At 43.6% G+C, this 16,565-nt stretch overlaps 1 protein-coding gene across 6 annotated transcripts in view; it reads right to left on the bottom strand.

Annotated features, from left to right (window-relative positions):
• Positions 1–6,691, bottom strand: part of LOC103478494 (uncharacterized) — a 44,434-nt gene extending 37,743 nt beyond the window's left edge. For 2 of the 6 annotated variants that reach the window (XM_081616960.1, XM_081616961.1), the window contains exon 1: positions 6,154–6,387. The gene's annotated coding sequence lies outside the window, so the exon portion shown is untranslated. The other 4 variants (XR_014091445.1, XR_014091444.1, XR_014091443.1 and 1 more) reach the window with 4 other exon arrangements.
• Positions 6,692–16,565: the final 9,874 nt, after the last annotated feature.

Genomic DNA, 16,565 nt, shown 5'->3' with positions numbered 1-16,565 from the left:
TTGCTAATAAGGATGTACATGTCTTGATTTTAATCTTTTTAAGACTTCAAATTAAGCAGACAGACAGCCTTATTGACAGACATTTCTCTTTAGCTGGAGTTGTCAGTTTCACACATTTCCCCACTTGAAAAATATGACATTGCTAACTTATTCAAAGAGACAGCTTCTCTGCTGTAGACTTTTTGAAAAATGTATTTATGGAGCCCATTTAATGTCCACTCACTGGTGAATTAGTATTCCTGGCTACCATTACAGCATGGTAGCCCTAAAGAAATAAAATAAAAAACAAGAAAAACAACCATTTCTTCTGCCAACCCTTTTCAAATCTGAGTCAGTCGATCCCAAGATCGTCTGAGAGTCACAGTCTACTTTGAAGAAAAAAATATTAAATTAAGCATATAATCTCCTTGCACTTGTATTCTTACAATTAGAACCGTTACCGTTATTTTGTGACATAACAACCATCCACTTCATGGTGTTGAGGGATTCAGATTTACACAAATTAGCTCATAAATGTGAAGTTGAGGGGTAATAATAAAATGGTTTTCAGACAGAAAGGATACAACATGAGCATACCAAAAAGCACGTCGGTATTTTGCAAATAAGAACGCTGTTTTTATTCGTGAGGCATCTTTCACAGATTAAAAATCACAACGTGCTCCATAAAGATACAAAATAGAAATTAAAACATTCAGCTAAAACGTAATTAAAAAAGACCAAAACAGTTAATTGAAATAAATCAATGATACTTAAGAACATGTTAAGGTAAAACTTGTTTGAACAAGAATGTCTTCAGCAGGTTTTACTAAAATGGCTTCAGACAAACCAACAACACAAGAAGCTTTACAGCTGTGTGTAGATTTTGGTTTGGGAACTTGATGTCTCCAGCTGTACTGTGTCACCGCTTTTAACTAAGTTTCTTTTAACTGATGCAGAAAAACCATCAGTGGTTTTCTGATTAATATTCAGTCTTTCTGATTTTAATTTGGGAGGAATAGATGAAAGATAAAGTGAAGACTGCTGGACGGTCGGATGAACGGACGGATGGATGAAAATGTATGATTTACATAAATAATCACTGTGCAGCACACAGAGCTTTTCATGTTTATTGGTACAGGAAAGGCCCAACAGTTAAAGAGATAAATGTAGCCCATATTAGCATAGCTGTAAAAACTTTAATCTTTATATATGTGCATAAAGTTCCTTAAATCACCAAAGAGTTAAAACAAAAGGTGTTGAAAATTTACAGTGATCACCAAGTCTTACACTGGGAAACATCTTAACCATTTAGATGTTTCTATGCATGTTCAGGTCTGCAGTGTCGTCATCATTGTCATCCAGATCCTGTGAGAAATAAGGATCATCAGGATATTTGTTGGTTAAAAAAGCAGAATAAATGTAACTGCATTGAATAATTAACTGAAAAAAAGTACAGTACCTGTATTTAACTGCAGGAATTTGGTTGGCTTTATGGTCCCACCACAACAGCAGAAGTAACAATTAGAAACATTTCACAGAAAATTATTTTATAAACCTAATTCAGTCTGAAGTAGGTACCTCTTTGGTGATAGGAAGCAAGGTTTGTTATCTTTCTGTCCACCACAGGAGTTTACATCACAGAGCCTGATGATTCATATAATAGATTTTACAATTAAAACAAAAAACACACACAAACAAACTTTTACCTTTAAAAGTTTCTTAAATGTCAAATATTCACCCCAGACTCATTCCTGTAGCATCTCCTGCAAAGATAAATGAAATGAGTTTATGTGGAAGGAAAAAAAGTGTTTTGGCTTATAAATGATGCTATTGCAAAGCCACAAACAGTTCCAAAACTTGGTACCAAATAGACCTTCTGGGAAAGTTAAAGAAGAACAGAAACTATGCAAATTGTTTTGGAGAAATGTTGTGTAAGGTCAAAAAAATAATTTCTCTTTACTGCCAAAATAACAATTAACAAGTCTATTTGAAATCCACAGCGGAAAAATAACGAATTATTCCCTGAAATTCAGCTCTGCGTTTAGAGAAGTAAAGAAATAAAAAAAAAAGTTACTTAGTGAATTGCAACTCCAATGTCACTGAGATAAGAATAATTATTTCCAATTGTGTCGCAGAGGGAAAAAAGTTGATTACACAGTGACTATTTTTCTGACATGTGAGACAGTCTAGACTAGACATCCTGTTCCACATGCTAATGAATGAAAAGTAAAGTGTGTTATAATAATGTATAACACACATTATTGTAATAATGTGTTATAATAATATAACACATTATTATATGTGTTATATGTGTTAGTTATATAATAACTAACACATATAATAGTTAAATGTAGCTATTTAACTATTATATGTGTTATATATAATAGTTATATATAAATATTATATATAGTTAAATATATTTAACTATATATAGTAGTTAAATGTAGCTGTGTGACTGTGAGCAAACTGTCTTTTTTATACCTGCCATCTTGACTTTGAAGCTCTTGAATACGTTTCCTTTAAAAGACCAAACATTTATTAAAATATTAGACATTTGCAACCAAATACCAGTTTTTTTTTCATGTTCACTGTTAATGAAAATGAGTTTGGCATTTTGTTACTCACTTGTATTTCTTCACCATCAAAACACAGAAGAGTCCAAAGATGACAGCAGTGGCAGTGACAGCAACAGCAGGAATGATGATGTGGTTGTAGTTTTCTATGCCTGCAAAACAAATGTAAACCATTTCTTTTTTATTGCAACAAGTGGGCAGGATTTAAAATGGCTGTTCTTCTGAGAGGACTTTCAAAATGAACAAAAAAGCGAACCAAAGTTTATCTCACGTTTTACATTAAGTGTGAACTTTTCCTCTGATTTCATTCCTCCATTAAATGATGCTGTGCAGATGAGCTCTGATTCGTCATCCTTTTCCTCAGGAACGAAGGACAGGATAGACTCTGCCTCCCAGATCCCCGAATGAATGAGTTTATGAACTTCAGTGATTTCATCATCCTTATTTTCCCGACTCCATTTAATCTGAGGGCGATGCGAGGGGCAGGTATGGTGAACAGAGCAGGTGAGGATGTAGGGTTTGCCTGGAGTGGCCGTCTTTATTGGACCCAGTTTGAGTTTAGGTTTGTCATCTGTGAACAACAAATACAGGAAGCAGTTAAAGTAAAAAAGGGTTAAACAAACAAGCAGCATTAATATACAGCATGTGGAGTATATACATACGGATCATTTTGATATCAGCACATTTCTCAACAAAGGAGAACTTTTCTGTAGTGGGTTGGTTGTTGTCTTTTCGTACAAGTTCAATGCGGAAGCAGAAAGGGCCGTTGTCATGATCTTTAACTTCAACTATTTCTAAGGTGCAGTTGTTCTGACCCAGGTTTCCCAGCAACTTGGTTCGGCCCTTAAAGCTGTCCAGGATCTTTGTGTTGTCCTCATGGTAGTAGATCTCGTTCCATTTGTCCTTTCGATGCCAGATGCCCCTGATTCTGGAGGTAGACAGGTAAGTCCCAGGATGACTGACTGTACAGGGCAGCACAACACAGGAGCCCACCAGAGCGTCAATGGACTTTACAACATCGGCCGTCCACTCATCTCCGAGCACAGGGCTGCAAATACCTTAAATGGATATAATAGTGGAGGTTAAGAATTAAATGAATGATGAATATCAAGAAACTTGAAATCACAATATGGTAAACAATTTACCAGCCAAGAATAAGAAGAAAATGATCATCTTTCTATCTTTTTCCATTCCTTTGGCGTGTTGGCTGGTCTAATTGCTCTTCAACGTTGAAACCTATGTAAAGACAACAATTAGAAATATTATTTTTGATTCACTGAACAGTCCTTGAAACAGCAGTTGTTATCCATGGGTAAAATCACATCCAGGAGATCACAAAATGACTGAATGAATAAATACATAAAATTTGATGCTATTGTCCATAAAGCAAATTATGAAGCAATTTCCCCTACATATATATAAACATTATATAATTTGTTTTTACAAACAGAGACAACAGGCATTATTTATTGCCATTACTATTAGTGTCTCTTGGGCCCACTTTGGTGGAATTATGTAAAGTTTGTCATGGGTGGGGTTGAGCTTATGCAGGGGTGTTAGAACATATGTCCCAATAACTTAAACAGCACAGTCAAGCGTGGGTATGAGTGGGTGAAGTTAAGAGAGGGTGTTGCAAAATTATCAACTTTGTTGCTATACTTAGTGACTTAAACAGCGATTAGTGAGAAATCTAGTGCATTTTTAGTGTATTTTTGTGGACTTTATGGCGACATGTGAAGGCACCAGTCGCTCTGCTGTAACTGAGTGAGAAGACAGTGCTGCCGTTTGCCACTGCAGCTTCCTACGTGCTGCAGTCAGTCTCGCACAATCATCTGCCAGCAAACCACCAGAGCAGAGAGGACAACAGCTGATTTCATGTCCACTTTGCAAATGAATCACACATGTGCACAGCTAAGACACACTACTGATCAATGCTTGCTATTCCAAAATTGCTGTGTTTGCCTGAATTCATGACGAATGATTTATATCTCTATGTCATGAACTTAAACCAAACTTAAATCAAACAAAACACTAGATGCTAACCAGTTTTTTTCCACACATGTTAGACAATATAACGGTGGGGCATTTTCTCCATGGCTACTAGACGCGTACCTTTTTCATAAGGCAATATTTGATATCTTTCCAATCATGCTTCCTTATTAAGTACATGAATGTTCATCTTCTTACCTTGTAAAAAGTGTTTGCTGTAAATCCACGATTATGTCGAGGGCTGCCAGTCATTATGATTGACAGCTGCTGTCCATCGCTGCTGTATCCTCATTAAAAGTTATACTTCAATGACAAGTTTGGTTTTCATCCTTGTCTGTTTGGGTCTACACAAACAGACCCTTGACTTAGTTGATTTTACTTGGTAAAATTTTACTTGGTAAAATCAACTAATCAACTAACTAAGTAAAAGCAATATTAGGACACCAACTGTCTATTTTTTGACAAGCTTTATGGGTGTGCATAGGTTGTATGGACATACACACAGTGCTGTGATGTGGGGATTGATCAAGCAGTACAGTTGTAACCAACAAGAAAAGAATATTACAGTATTGCAGACTGTAAATTTGCTTCTGTGCAAAATTTTCCCAGAAGCATAAGAGCACCCCTAAGGACTGATTTACATAGTTTATCTGCATAAAATTTGTTTTCAGGTTTAGTTTTAAGTAAGCACAATGAATTCTGTAAGTTTCTCAGAATTTTCTCAAATGAAGCTTGGTGAATAAGGAGTTAATTATGTTTATTTGGAATTGATTTATGAGGTTTTGTATAAACACACTCATAAAAATAAGTGAAGAAAGCCCGAGACAATTCTTTTGATCGCTGTCTTACATATCAGTCAAATAACACTGTCGAGAAAAGTCGAGCTCATCCCACTTCCCCATGCTGGAGATTTTAGTTGAATAATAACAATGAATAAAGTTACCTTTAAAAATTAGTACACAGGTGACATCAAGACCCAACAGTAGAGTCAGACTGTCATAAAATTAATCTGGTTGTGTGTGTTGTTATTGTGTCCTGCAAACTTTGCTTTAATTCTACATTTTTCTATTTAATCATAAAAAATCATAGTCAGGCAGAAAGAGAGTCATGAAAGAAGAAGAGCAGGTTTCCTGAAGAAAGAAGAAGTAAGCTTATTTATAAAAACTCCACTAATGCTTGGCAAAAATAATGTCAAAATGAAATGGTGGCCTGGATTTATCTCAGCCTTCAGTCTACAGTATTTTCAATTGCAGAAGAACGATAACGGACCCTGTTTTTAAAGCTAAGCCATGACAATAAAAAGCTCAGGGTGGAATTGGCTGTTTTTCAAGTATTTCCCCGACTCAACCCATGGAAGTGAGACTGCAGTAACATTTCTATGCATTAACTTTTCAATGGACACCAACGGAAAGCATACATAAACTTTATAATGCAAGAAAATGTTTCAGAAGTGTTGTAAATTCTTATTACTCTTACCCCAAGCGAAAAAAGTCATGATTAGTATGTCATAGTGTCCTTTGATTACAGTAATTCACACTGCTCTTAGTAGCTGCAGTTTGAAGCCAAATTTACGCTGCTTATAAACTAAAAATGTTAATTTTTTTATTTTTACCTTACAAGAGTCCTGCTTTGCTTTGAAGAGCTGAAACCAAACAAGTAGGAGGATGAGGTCAGTTGCGCTGTTGATGGAAAAAGAATGCTTTCAGTAAAAAAAAAAGACTGCTACTGGTTTTACTTAAGAAGACGACAGTTGTGGTTCCATCTGCATAGGAATATTTGTTATCCGTTATATTCCATTTTTGAAAGTTTTAGTTTACAATAGAGTACAGGAAAAAGCAGGAAAAATCACATACCTCACACAGGATGGGCGTACCACATGGAATGAGCAAGCCCATGCACAAGAGTATGGAGCTAAATTGAGGTCAAAAAGTTTTAAAATTGACACAAAAAAAATCCAACAAACTTGGAAACTGAAAAATAATGATTTCATCCATCCATCCATCCATTTTCTTCCGCTTATCCGGGGTCGGGTCGCGGGGGCAGCAGCTTCAGAAGGGAGGCCCAGACTTCCCTCTCCCCAGCCACTTCTTCCAGCTCCTCCGGGGGAATCCCAAGGCGTTCCCAGGCCAGCCGAGAGACGTAATCCCTCCAGCGTGTCCTGGGTCTTCCCCGAGGCCTCCTCCCGGTGGGACGTGCCCGGAACACCTCACCAGGGAGGCGTCCAGGAGGCATCCTTACCAGATGCCCGAGCCACCTCAACTGGCTCCTCTCGACGTGGAGGAGCAGCGGCTCTACTCTGAGTCCCTCCCAGATGACCGCGCTTCTCACCCTATCTCTAAGGGAGAGCCCAGCCACCCTGCGGAGGAAACTCATTTCGGCCGCTTGTACCCGTGATCTCGTTCTTTCGGTCATGACCCAAAGCTCATGACCATAGATGAGGGTGGGAACGTAGATCGACCGGTAAATCGAGAGCTTCGCTTTTTGGCTCAGCTCTCTCTTCACCACGACGGACCGGTACAGCGCCCGCTTCACAGTAGACGCTGCCCCAATCCGCCTGTCGATCTCCCGTTCCCTTCTTCCCTCATTCGTGAACAAGATCCCCAGATACTTAAACTCCTCCACTTGAGGCAGGACAACCCCCTGACCCAGAGAAGGCACTCTACCCTTTTCCGGCTCAAGACCATGGCCTCGGATTTGGAGGCACTGAGCCTCATCCCGGCCGCTTCACACTCGGCTGCGAACCGCTCCAGTGAGAGCTGCAGATCACGTTCCGATGAAGCCAACAGGACCACATCATCCGCAAAAAGCAGAGATGCGATCCTAAGGCCACCAAAACGGATCCCCTCAACACCTCGGCTGCGCCTAGAAATTCTGTCCATAAAAGTAATGAACAGAATCGGTGACAAAGGGCAGCCTTGGCGGAGTCCAACTCTCACCGGAAACGAGCCCGACTTACTGCCGGCAATGCGGACCAGACTCTGACACCGGTCATACAGGGACCTGACAGCCCGTATCAAAGGGCCCGGTACCCCATACTCCCGGAGAACCCCCACAAGGCCCACCGAGGGACACGGTTGAACGCCTTCTCCAAGTCCACAAAACACATGTAGACTGGTTGGGCGAACTCCCATGCACCCTCCAGGACCCCGCTGAGGGTGTAGAGCTGGTCCAGTGTTCCACGACCAGGACGAAAACCACACTGCTCTTCCTGAATCCGAGGTTCGACTATCCGACGGACCCTCCTCTCCAGGACCCCTGAATAGACCTTACCAGGGAGGCTTAAGAGTTTGATCCCCCTGTAATTGGAGCACACCCTCCGGTCCCCCTTTTTAAACAGGGGGACCACCACCCCAGTCTGCCAGTCCAGGGGAACTGCACCCGATGTCCATGCGATATTGCAGAGTCGCGTTAGCCAACACAACCCCGCAACATCCAGAGCCTTAAGGAACTCCGGGCGGATCTCATCCACCCCCGGGGCCCTGCCACCGAGGAGCTTTTTGACCACCTCGGCGACCTCGTCCCCAGAGATTGGAGAGCCCAGCCCAGAGTCCCCATGCTCAACTTCCTCAACAGAAGGCATGTTGGTGGGATGGAGGAGGTCTTCGAAGTATTCCGCGGTTTCTCCCCCTGTGGAGAAAAATTAATAAAAAGCTGAATATTATAAAAAGTATGAAGGTTATGAATACCCAGAGATATAAACAAACAGGTGTTATGTCCATCTGTCATACCTCGTCAATCCAGCATACCTCATGGAAATGCGCATTCCCACAGCGATGTTACGTTTCTTATAAATCCGTCATACATGTAAAAGTTTCATTTTGTGTGTTTTATTTCTCAGAAGTTTACGGTAAATAAAAAAATTAAAATGAGAAAAATCTAGTTAGTTCCACGCAGTGTCCAGAAAGTGGTGTTGTTCTGCTTGTTGCCTAACAGCTTCGGTCAGCATCCAGCGTTATTCATGTGCTATTTTTAGGACATATTCAGCATCCAGCGTTATTCATGTGCTATCTTTAGGACATATTCAGCATCCAGCGTTAATCATGCTTTTTTTTAGGAAATATTCCGTGCAGTTTTTTTTTTATAAATATTGAAATATTTAAAAGGTAGATTAGCTATAGGGACAAAATATCCTGTGGGAGACCAAATTTGTAGTCAAACAGTGTTTGTAGTAATAGTGAGACTAAACGGTATTAATGTCTCGTTTACAGTTTGGTAACGATATTGGAAACAGCAAAAGTCATTTGTTAATATGTTTGATTAACATAGGAGCTTAATTAAATGAAATGTACCTTAAATGTCTGAGAAACATAACACACAGGTATGACGGATTTATAAGAAATCTGCTGAGTAAGCAGTATGTGACGTAACATGGATGTACGCATTACCATAAGGTATGCTGGATTGACGGGTATGACAGATAGCCAGAACACCTGTTCTAGGAGAGCAAGCTAAATGGCATAAAAGTTGAATGGTGAAAACGGCATAAAGTATGCAGAAGAAGAGGAGGAACTATGGTTCCCTGGCCCCCTGTTCTGGCGAAGCTGTGCAGGTCACTTCCAGTTCAAACTTGTGGAAATAATGTATTTAGTGCCCACAGATTCTCTTTTCTCATAGCTATGCTCACTGTGCGCTATTATTAAACCTAGCAACAGTTGCCATGCTGCTGATAATGATGTCATCAGCATGATGTCATCAGCATGACTTCAAATGATGTCTGTGTCATAAGCCCTTCAAATGATGACTCTATGATGTCATAGAGTCCATGACTCTATGACATCATAGAGTCGTGGAGTCAGTTACTTCTCCGGTCAGAAAGATCAGAAAGACTTTTTTCCCTACCAAAGACTTGTAGTCAATTGAAAACTGAGTGAAGATTATTTTTTAGCAATGAAGATGTGTGAGAAAAATTCACAGAATCGAGTTGATGTGAGACCTAAGGTCCCTTTTTGGGAAGAAGAAGAAAAAAGGTGGTTAAACACAGTCCAGCAAAGACGAACTATCCTGGATTACAGCAAAAGGAACTTCCTCGATGGACTTCTCTGGCAGGTGATTGAAAAGGCTGCAGACGGACCAACTCTGCATATCGTCAGAGAAACTTTTTGGGAGGAACATCTGGAAGTTTTGGGCTTACTTCTAAGAAAAACAGGATACATAAATGTGGACATACTCTCAGAGGTCTCAGAAGAACTGAGTGAACGGATTTTCCAAAGCCTTGCTAAAGATGAATTCCACTTTGCTTCTGGGCTGCATTTAATTGGACTACTTGATTATCCAGCAGGCCGTGAAGTAATAGTGGAAAAATTCAAACATCACCTGGATAATCCTTTTCCTCAAAGGAAAATGTTTTTGGATACAAAACGAAAGATCAGAAAGACCTTTTTTCCTTCTGAGGAGGACCTGTATTCAAATGAAAACTGCCTGAGTGAAGATTATACTCAGGCAGGCATGGACCCTGAACAATTTTTGAGGGATGGAAGACGGATCGGTTTCAAACGTGGAACCGAAGAGCAAAGAAGACATTTGGTAGACAAGATTCTTGGGCGGTTCATTTATAAGTCCTGTCTTAAATCTAGATTTGCTGCAGACAAAAAGAAGCAGATCAACCTTGTTCACAAGAAGCTATTTCCGAAACTGTGGGAAGAGGTAAAGGACATAGATTTTGTCGTTTTTGACGAGATAGAAGAAAAACATTGCCAGGACATCTTTCAATTACTGTGCGGCAATAGCAAGACAGCTAAAAAAATTCTGTTCAAGATGATGAAAAATGGCAACAGAATAGTGATCCACAAGCTGATAGAAAGCTTCAAGAAAACACTTTCAAGTCCAAGAAAGGTTCATCTAAAGAGAGCCCTTCTCAAAAAGACCTGGAGGTGGATGCAACACGCTTTCTGCTGTGGAAACAGTTCAGACGACTGTGAAATTCTAGGAGGCTCTCAATATGACTCGGTACTGGACTCAGTGTCGGATCTGGATGCTGACTTGGAACAGGACTCAGAGTCGGAACTGGACTCAGACAATGACTCAGAACCGGACTCTGAGTCGGGAGTGGACTCCAACTCGGAACCGGACTCCGAGGCTGGACCGGCCTCAGAGTTGGGACAGACCTCAGAGTCAAGACCTGCTTCCGAGCCTGGACCTGCTTCCGAGCCTGGACCTGCCTCCGAGCCTGGACCTGCCTCAGAGTCAGGACCTGTCTCCGAGCCTGGACCTGTCTCCGAGCCTGGACCTGCCTCCGAGCCACGACCTGCCTCCGAGCCAGGACCTGCCTCCGAGCCAGGACCTGCCTCCGAGCCAGGACCTGCCTCCGAGCCGGGACCCTCAGAGTCGGAATCCGCCTCAGAGTCGGAATCTGCCTCAGAGTCGGGACCCACCTCCGAGCCTGGACCCGCCTCGGAGTCGGAACCCGCCTCGGAGTCGGAGCCCGCCTCGGAGTCGGAGCCCGCCTCGGAGCCGGTGCCCGCCTCGGAGCCGGTGCCCGCCTCGGAGTCGGGGCCCGCCACAGAGTCGGAACCCGCCTCAGAGTCGGAACCCGCCTCAGAGTCGGAACCCGCCTCAGAGTCGGTACCCGCCTCAGAGCCTGTACCCGCCTCGGAGTCGGTGCCCTCCTCGGAGTCGGTGCCCGCCTCGGAGTCGGGGCCCGCCACAGAGTCGGGGCCCGCCACAGAGTCGGAACCCGCCTCAGAGTCGGTACCCGCTTCGGAGCCTGTACCCGCTTCGGAGCCTGTACCCGCCTCGGAGTCGGGGCCCGCCACCGAGTCGGGGCCCGCCACAGAGTCGGGGCCCGCCACAGAGTCGGGGCCCGTCACAGAGTCGGGGCCCGTCACAGAGTCGAAACCCGCCTCAGAGACGGGGCCAGCCTCAGAGTCGGAACCCGCCTCAGAGTCGGGATCCGCCTCCGAGCCTGGACCCGTCACAGAGTCGGGGCCCGCCTCAGAGGTCGGGCCCGTCACAGAGTCGGGACCCACCTCCTAGCCTGGACCCGTCACAGAGTCGGGGCCCGTCACAGAGTCTGGGCCCGTCACAGAGTCGGGGGCCGTCACAGAGTCAGGGCCCGCCTCGGAGTCGGGACCCGCCTCAGAGTCGAGACCCGCCTGAGAGTCGGGACCGGCCTTTCAGTCCCTAAGTGTCAGAATCGTCCTCCAATTGGGACCGGTCTCTGAGTCTGGATACAGCAACACAGGTAACACACCAACGAACAAGACATGACACACCTGGGAAGCAATGAACAGGGAAGACAGGACAGGAACAGGACTAATCACAGAAAACCTGAAAATAACGACAGAAAAACACGGATAACAACAATACCCCCCTCAAGGGCGGCTAACAGATGCCCAAAAAGGTCCAACAAAAAACAACCCAACAAGGTGGGCGGAGAACCAGGAGGCGGACACCTCAAAGGAGATCTGGCGGGCGGCACAGGAAGCGGAGTTGTGGAGGCAGGCGGCGCAGGAAGCGGAGTCGTGGAGGCGGGTGGCGCCGGCACAGGAAGAGGACCCTAAGAGGCTCTGGAAGACCTGGAGGCGTGGGCTCTGGAGCACAGGGAAGCGGAAGCTCTGGAGTGTGCGGGCGCGCGTGTGTGTGTATTTATGTATGTGTGCGTGCGTGTGTGTGTGTGTTTATGTATGTATGCGTGTGGGTGTGTTTATGTATGTGTATCTATCTATCTATCTATCTATCTATCTATCTATCTATCTATCTATCTATCTATCTATCTATCTATCTATCTAATTAGATATAGATAAATAAATCTATCTATCTATCTATCTATCTATCTATATATCTATCTATCTATCTATATATATATATATAAATATATATATATATATAGATATAATAGATATATATGTATAGATAAATCTATAATCTATTAATCCTATCTATATATTTTTATAGATTTATTTATAGATGTATAAATAAATATATATCTAAATATAAATAAATATATCCATCCATCCATCCAATTATATATATTTATAGATGAATAAATATATCTATAATCTATTAATCCTTCGATCTATATATATAGATTTATAAAAAAAAAAAAAAATTCCCTTCTCACCCTCCGCGGGTGGTCTGTTTCATCCTCTGAGCTCGGGTCCTCTACCAGAGGCCTGGGAGCTTGAGGGTTCTGCGCAGTATCTTGGCTGTGCCTAGAACTGCACATTTCTGGACTGAGATGTCTGATGTTGTTCCTGGGATCTGTTTGAGCCACTGCTCCAGTTTGGGGGTGACTGCCCCGAGGGCCCCGATGACCACAGGCACCACTGTGGTCTTCACCTTCCAGGTCTTTTCCAGTTCCTCCCTGAGGCCCTGGTATTTCTCCAATTTCTCATGCTCCTTTTTCCTGATGTTGTAGTCACTCGGTATTGCTACATCCACCACAACGGCTTTCCTCTGTTCTTTATCCACCACCACAATGTCCGGTTGGTTCGCCATTACCATCTTGTCTGTCTGGATCTGGAAGTCCCACAGGATCTTAGCTCGGTCATTCTCCACCACTTTTGGGGGTGTTCCCCACTGTGATCTCGGGGCTTCCAGTCCATATTCTGCACAGATGTTCCTGTACACTATGCCCGCCACTTGGTTATGTCGTTCCATGTACGCTTTCCCTGCCAGCATCTTGCACCCTGCTATTATGTGCTGGACTGTCTCAGGGGCCTCCTTGCACAACCTACACCTTGGGTCTTGTCTGGTGTGGTAGATCTGAGCCTCTATTGCTCTGGTGTTTAGGGCCTGTTCCTGGGCGGCCAGGATGAGAGCCTCTGTGCTGTCCTTGAGTCCAGCTTTCTCCAGCCATTGGTAGGTTTTCCTGACATCAGCCACTTCAGTTATTTGTCGGTGGTACATCCCATGTAGGGGCTTGTCCTCCCATGATGGTACTTCCAGCATCTTGTCTTCTGTTCCCCATTGCCTGAGACATTCGCTGAGCACATTGTCCGTTGAGGCTTTGTCCTTGATGTATTTATGGATCTTGGATGTTTCATCCTGGACAGTGGCTCTCACACTCACTAGTCCTCTGCCTCCTTCCTTACGGCTCGAGTACAGTCTCAGGGTGCTGGATTTGGGGTGGAACCCTCCATGCATGGTTAGTAGCTTCCTAGTCTTAACATCTGTGGCCTTCATCTCTTCCATTGGCCAGCTAATTATTCCGGCAGGGTATCTGATTACTGGTAAGGCATAGCTGTTTATTGCACGGATCTTGTTCTTGCCATTGAGCTGGCTTCTCAGGACTTGCCTTATTCGTTGGAGGTATTTGGCTGTGGCTCCTTTCCTTGTGACCTCATTGAGGTTGCCATTTGCTTGTGGTATTCCCAGGTACTTGTAGCTGTGCTCTATGTCTGCTATTGTTCCTTCTGGGAGTGAGACCCCTTCTGTGTGGGCGACCTTCCCTCTCTTTGTAACCATCCGACCACACTTCTCTAGTCCGAATGACATCCCAATGTCAGTGCTGTAGATCCTGGTGGTGTGGATCAGTGAGTCGATGTCTCGCTCGCTCTTGGCGTACAGCTTGATGTCATCCATGTAGAGGAGGTGACTGATCGTGGCCCCATTCTTGAGTCGGTATCCGTAGCCAGTCTTGTTGATGATTTGGCTGAGAGGGTTCAGGCCTATGCAGAACAGCAGTGGGGACAGAGCATCTCCTTGGTATATGCCACATTTGATGGACACTTGTGCAAGTGGTTTGCAGTTGGCTTCAAGGGTGGTTTTCCACAGCCCCATTGAGTTTGCAATGAAGGCTCTTAGAGTCCTATTGATGTTGTACATCTCTAAGCATTCAATGATCCAAGTGTGTGGCATTGAGTCATAGGCTTTCTTGTAATCAATCCAAGCGGTACACAGGTTGGTGTGTCGGGTTTTGCAGTCTCGGGCGACTGTGTGGTCTACAAGGAGTTGGTGTTTGGCTCCTCTGCTATTTATGCCTATGCCCTTCTGTGCCTTGCTCATGTATTTATCCATGTGCCCGCTTATCTTAGCCGCTATGATGCCTGACATGAGCTTCCATGTTGTAGAGAGACAGGTTATTGGCCGATAGTTGGATGGGACTGAACCCTTCGAGGGTTCCTTCTGTATCAGGATTGTGCGCCCTTCAGTTAACCATTCAGGGTGAGTCCCATTTTGTAGCAGCTGGTTCAGTTGAGCTGCCAGTCGCTCATGGAGGGCAGTGAGTTTCTTAAGCCAGTAGGCATGGATCATGTCAGGTCCTGGTGCTGTCCAGTTTTTCATACTCGAGACTCTGTCTTGGACATCTGCCACAGTGATGGTTACCGGGGCTTGTTCCGGGAGGTTGCTGTGGTCCTCTCGTAGAGAGGTTAGCCACTGTGCATTGCTGTTGTGGGACGCCTCCCTTTCCCATATGCCTTTCCAGTATTGTTCAGTCTCCAGCCTGGGTGGGTCTGCTCTGTTGTTATTACCCTGCCATTGAGAGTACACTTTAGCTGGTTGGGTGGCGAAGAGCCGGTTAATCCTCCTGGCTTCATTCTCTCTCGTGTATCTCTTTAGGCGGCTGGCCAAGGCTTGGAGCCTTTGTTTGGCAGTTTCGAGTGCTTCAGGTATGGGCATCTGGCTGTACTTCTTGGGTACTGATCTTTTCATTGCACCCCTTTGGAGCTCGGACAGTTGACTCACTTCCCTCCTTGTTATCTTGATCTTAGCCTCTAACCGTCTTTTCCATGGTGGGTATTGGGTCTCATGGTTGCTCTTATAACCAAGCATCTCAAGGATCACTGATGCTGAGTTGTATATCAGCTCATTGGTTTCTGTTATGGTGGTGGTAGGGATCGTTCTCAATGCTGCATTCACATCTTCAATGAGACCTTCTGGTGGTACTTCACTCAGCCGTTGTAATTGGCGTCGGGGTCGTCTGGTGTTCATTCGGGCCATGATTCTCTCTCTCAGGTCAGTTGCTGCCTCATTCAGCTCAGATGGTTCGTTCATTACTGGGGCTACATACCCAGTCTCTGGGTAGGGAGTTGTAGTTGACTCCCTTCTGACCTGGCATCCTGGCTCCTTCCCGTAGCACTTGTGTCGTACCTCGTCAATCTCAAGTTGTGACAGCAGTTGCCGTTTGCGGATGTTGGAACACTGAGCTACTAGTTGTTTGGCAGTTAGTGTTGACTGGGGATGTCGAGCTAACCATTCCTCCCACAGTCTTTGCATGTAGCCCCTCTGACTAGGATTACTTGAGTAGTAGCATTCCAACAGATCCATGTTTTCATCTCTCGCCCATTTCCGTCTTGTTCCAGTAGCCCATTTTTCATCAGGGTGCTCTGGTTCCCCAGCACCTGACGCAGACCTTGTTTGACCGGGCGACGTCTGAGCCGGCATGTCGTGCTTATTTGTGTCTCTCATGGTATGAGGTAGGCTATATAGCTCCAAGGGTATATATACCCTTGGAGCTATATATATATATATATATATATATATATATATATATATATATATATATATATATTAGATATATATGTATAGATAAATCTATAATCTATTAATCCTTCTATATATTTTTATAGATTTATTTATAGATGGATAAATAAATATATACCTAAATATATAGATCCATCCATCCATCCAATTATATATATATATATATATATATATATATATATATATATATATATATATATATATATATATATTCATCCTATCTATATATAATTATAGATTTATTTATATATGAATGAATCTATATCTAAATGTATATGTGTAAAAAAAATTCCCTTCTCAGCCTCCGCGGGTAGTCTCTCTCTCTCTCTCTCTCTCTCTCTCTCTCTTTCATCCTCTGAGCTCGGGTCCTCTTCCAGAGGCCTGGTAGCTTGAGGGTTCTCCTCCAGTATCTTGGCTGTGCCTAATACTGCACATTTCTGGACTGAGATGTCTGATGCTGTTCCTGGGATCTTTTTTAGCCACTGCTCCAGTTTGGGGGTGACTGCCCCCAACGTTTTATTTATCTTAACCCTAACCCTAACCCTACCCTACCCTACCCTAACCCTAACCCTAAAATACATTTGAAGCAAAAAAATAATG

Source organism: Poecilia reticulata, chromosome 16 (assembly GCF_904066995.2).
Source record: "Poecilia reticulata chromosome 16, P_reticulata-male-v2, whole genome shotgun sequence".
Taxonomy (NCBI): domain Eukaryota; kingdom Metazoa; phylum Chordata; class Actinopteri; order Cyprinodontiformes; family Poeciliidae; genus Poecilia; species Poecilia reticulata.
The sequence above is the reverse complement of the archived record's forward strand: the minus strand, read 5'-3'. Positions and strand labels throughout refer to the sequence as shown.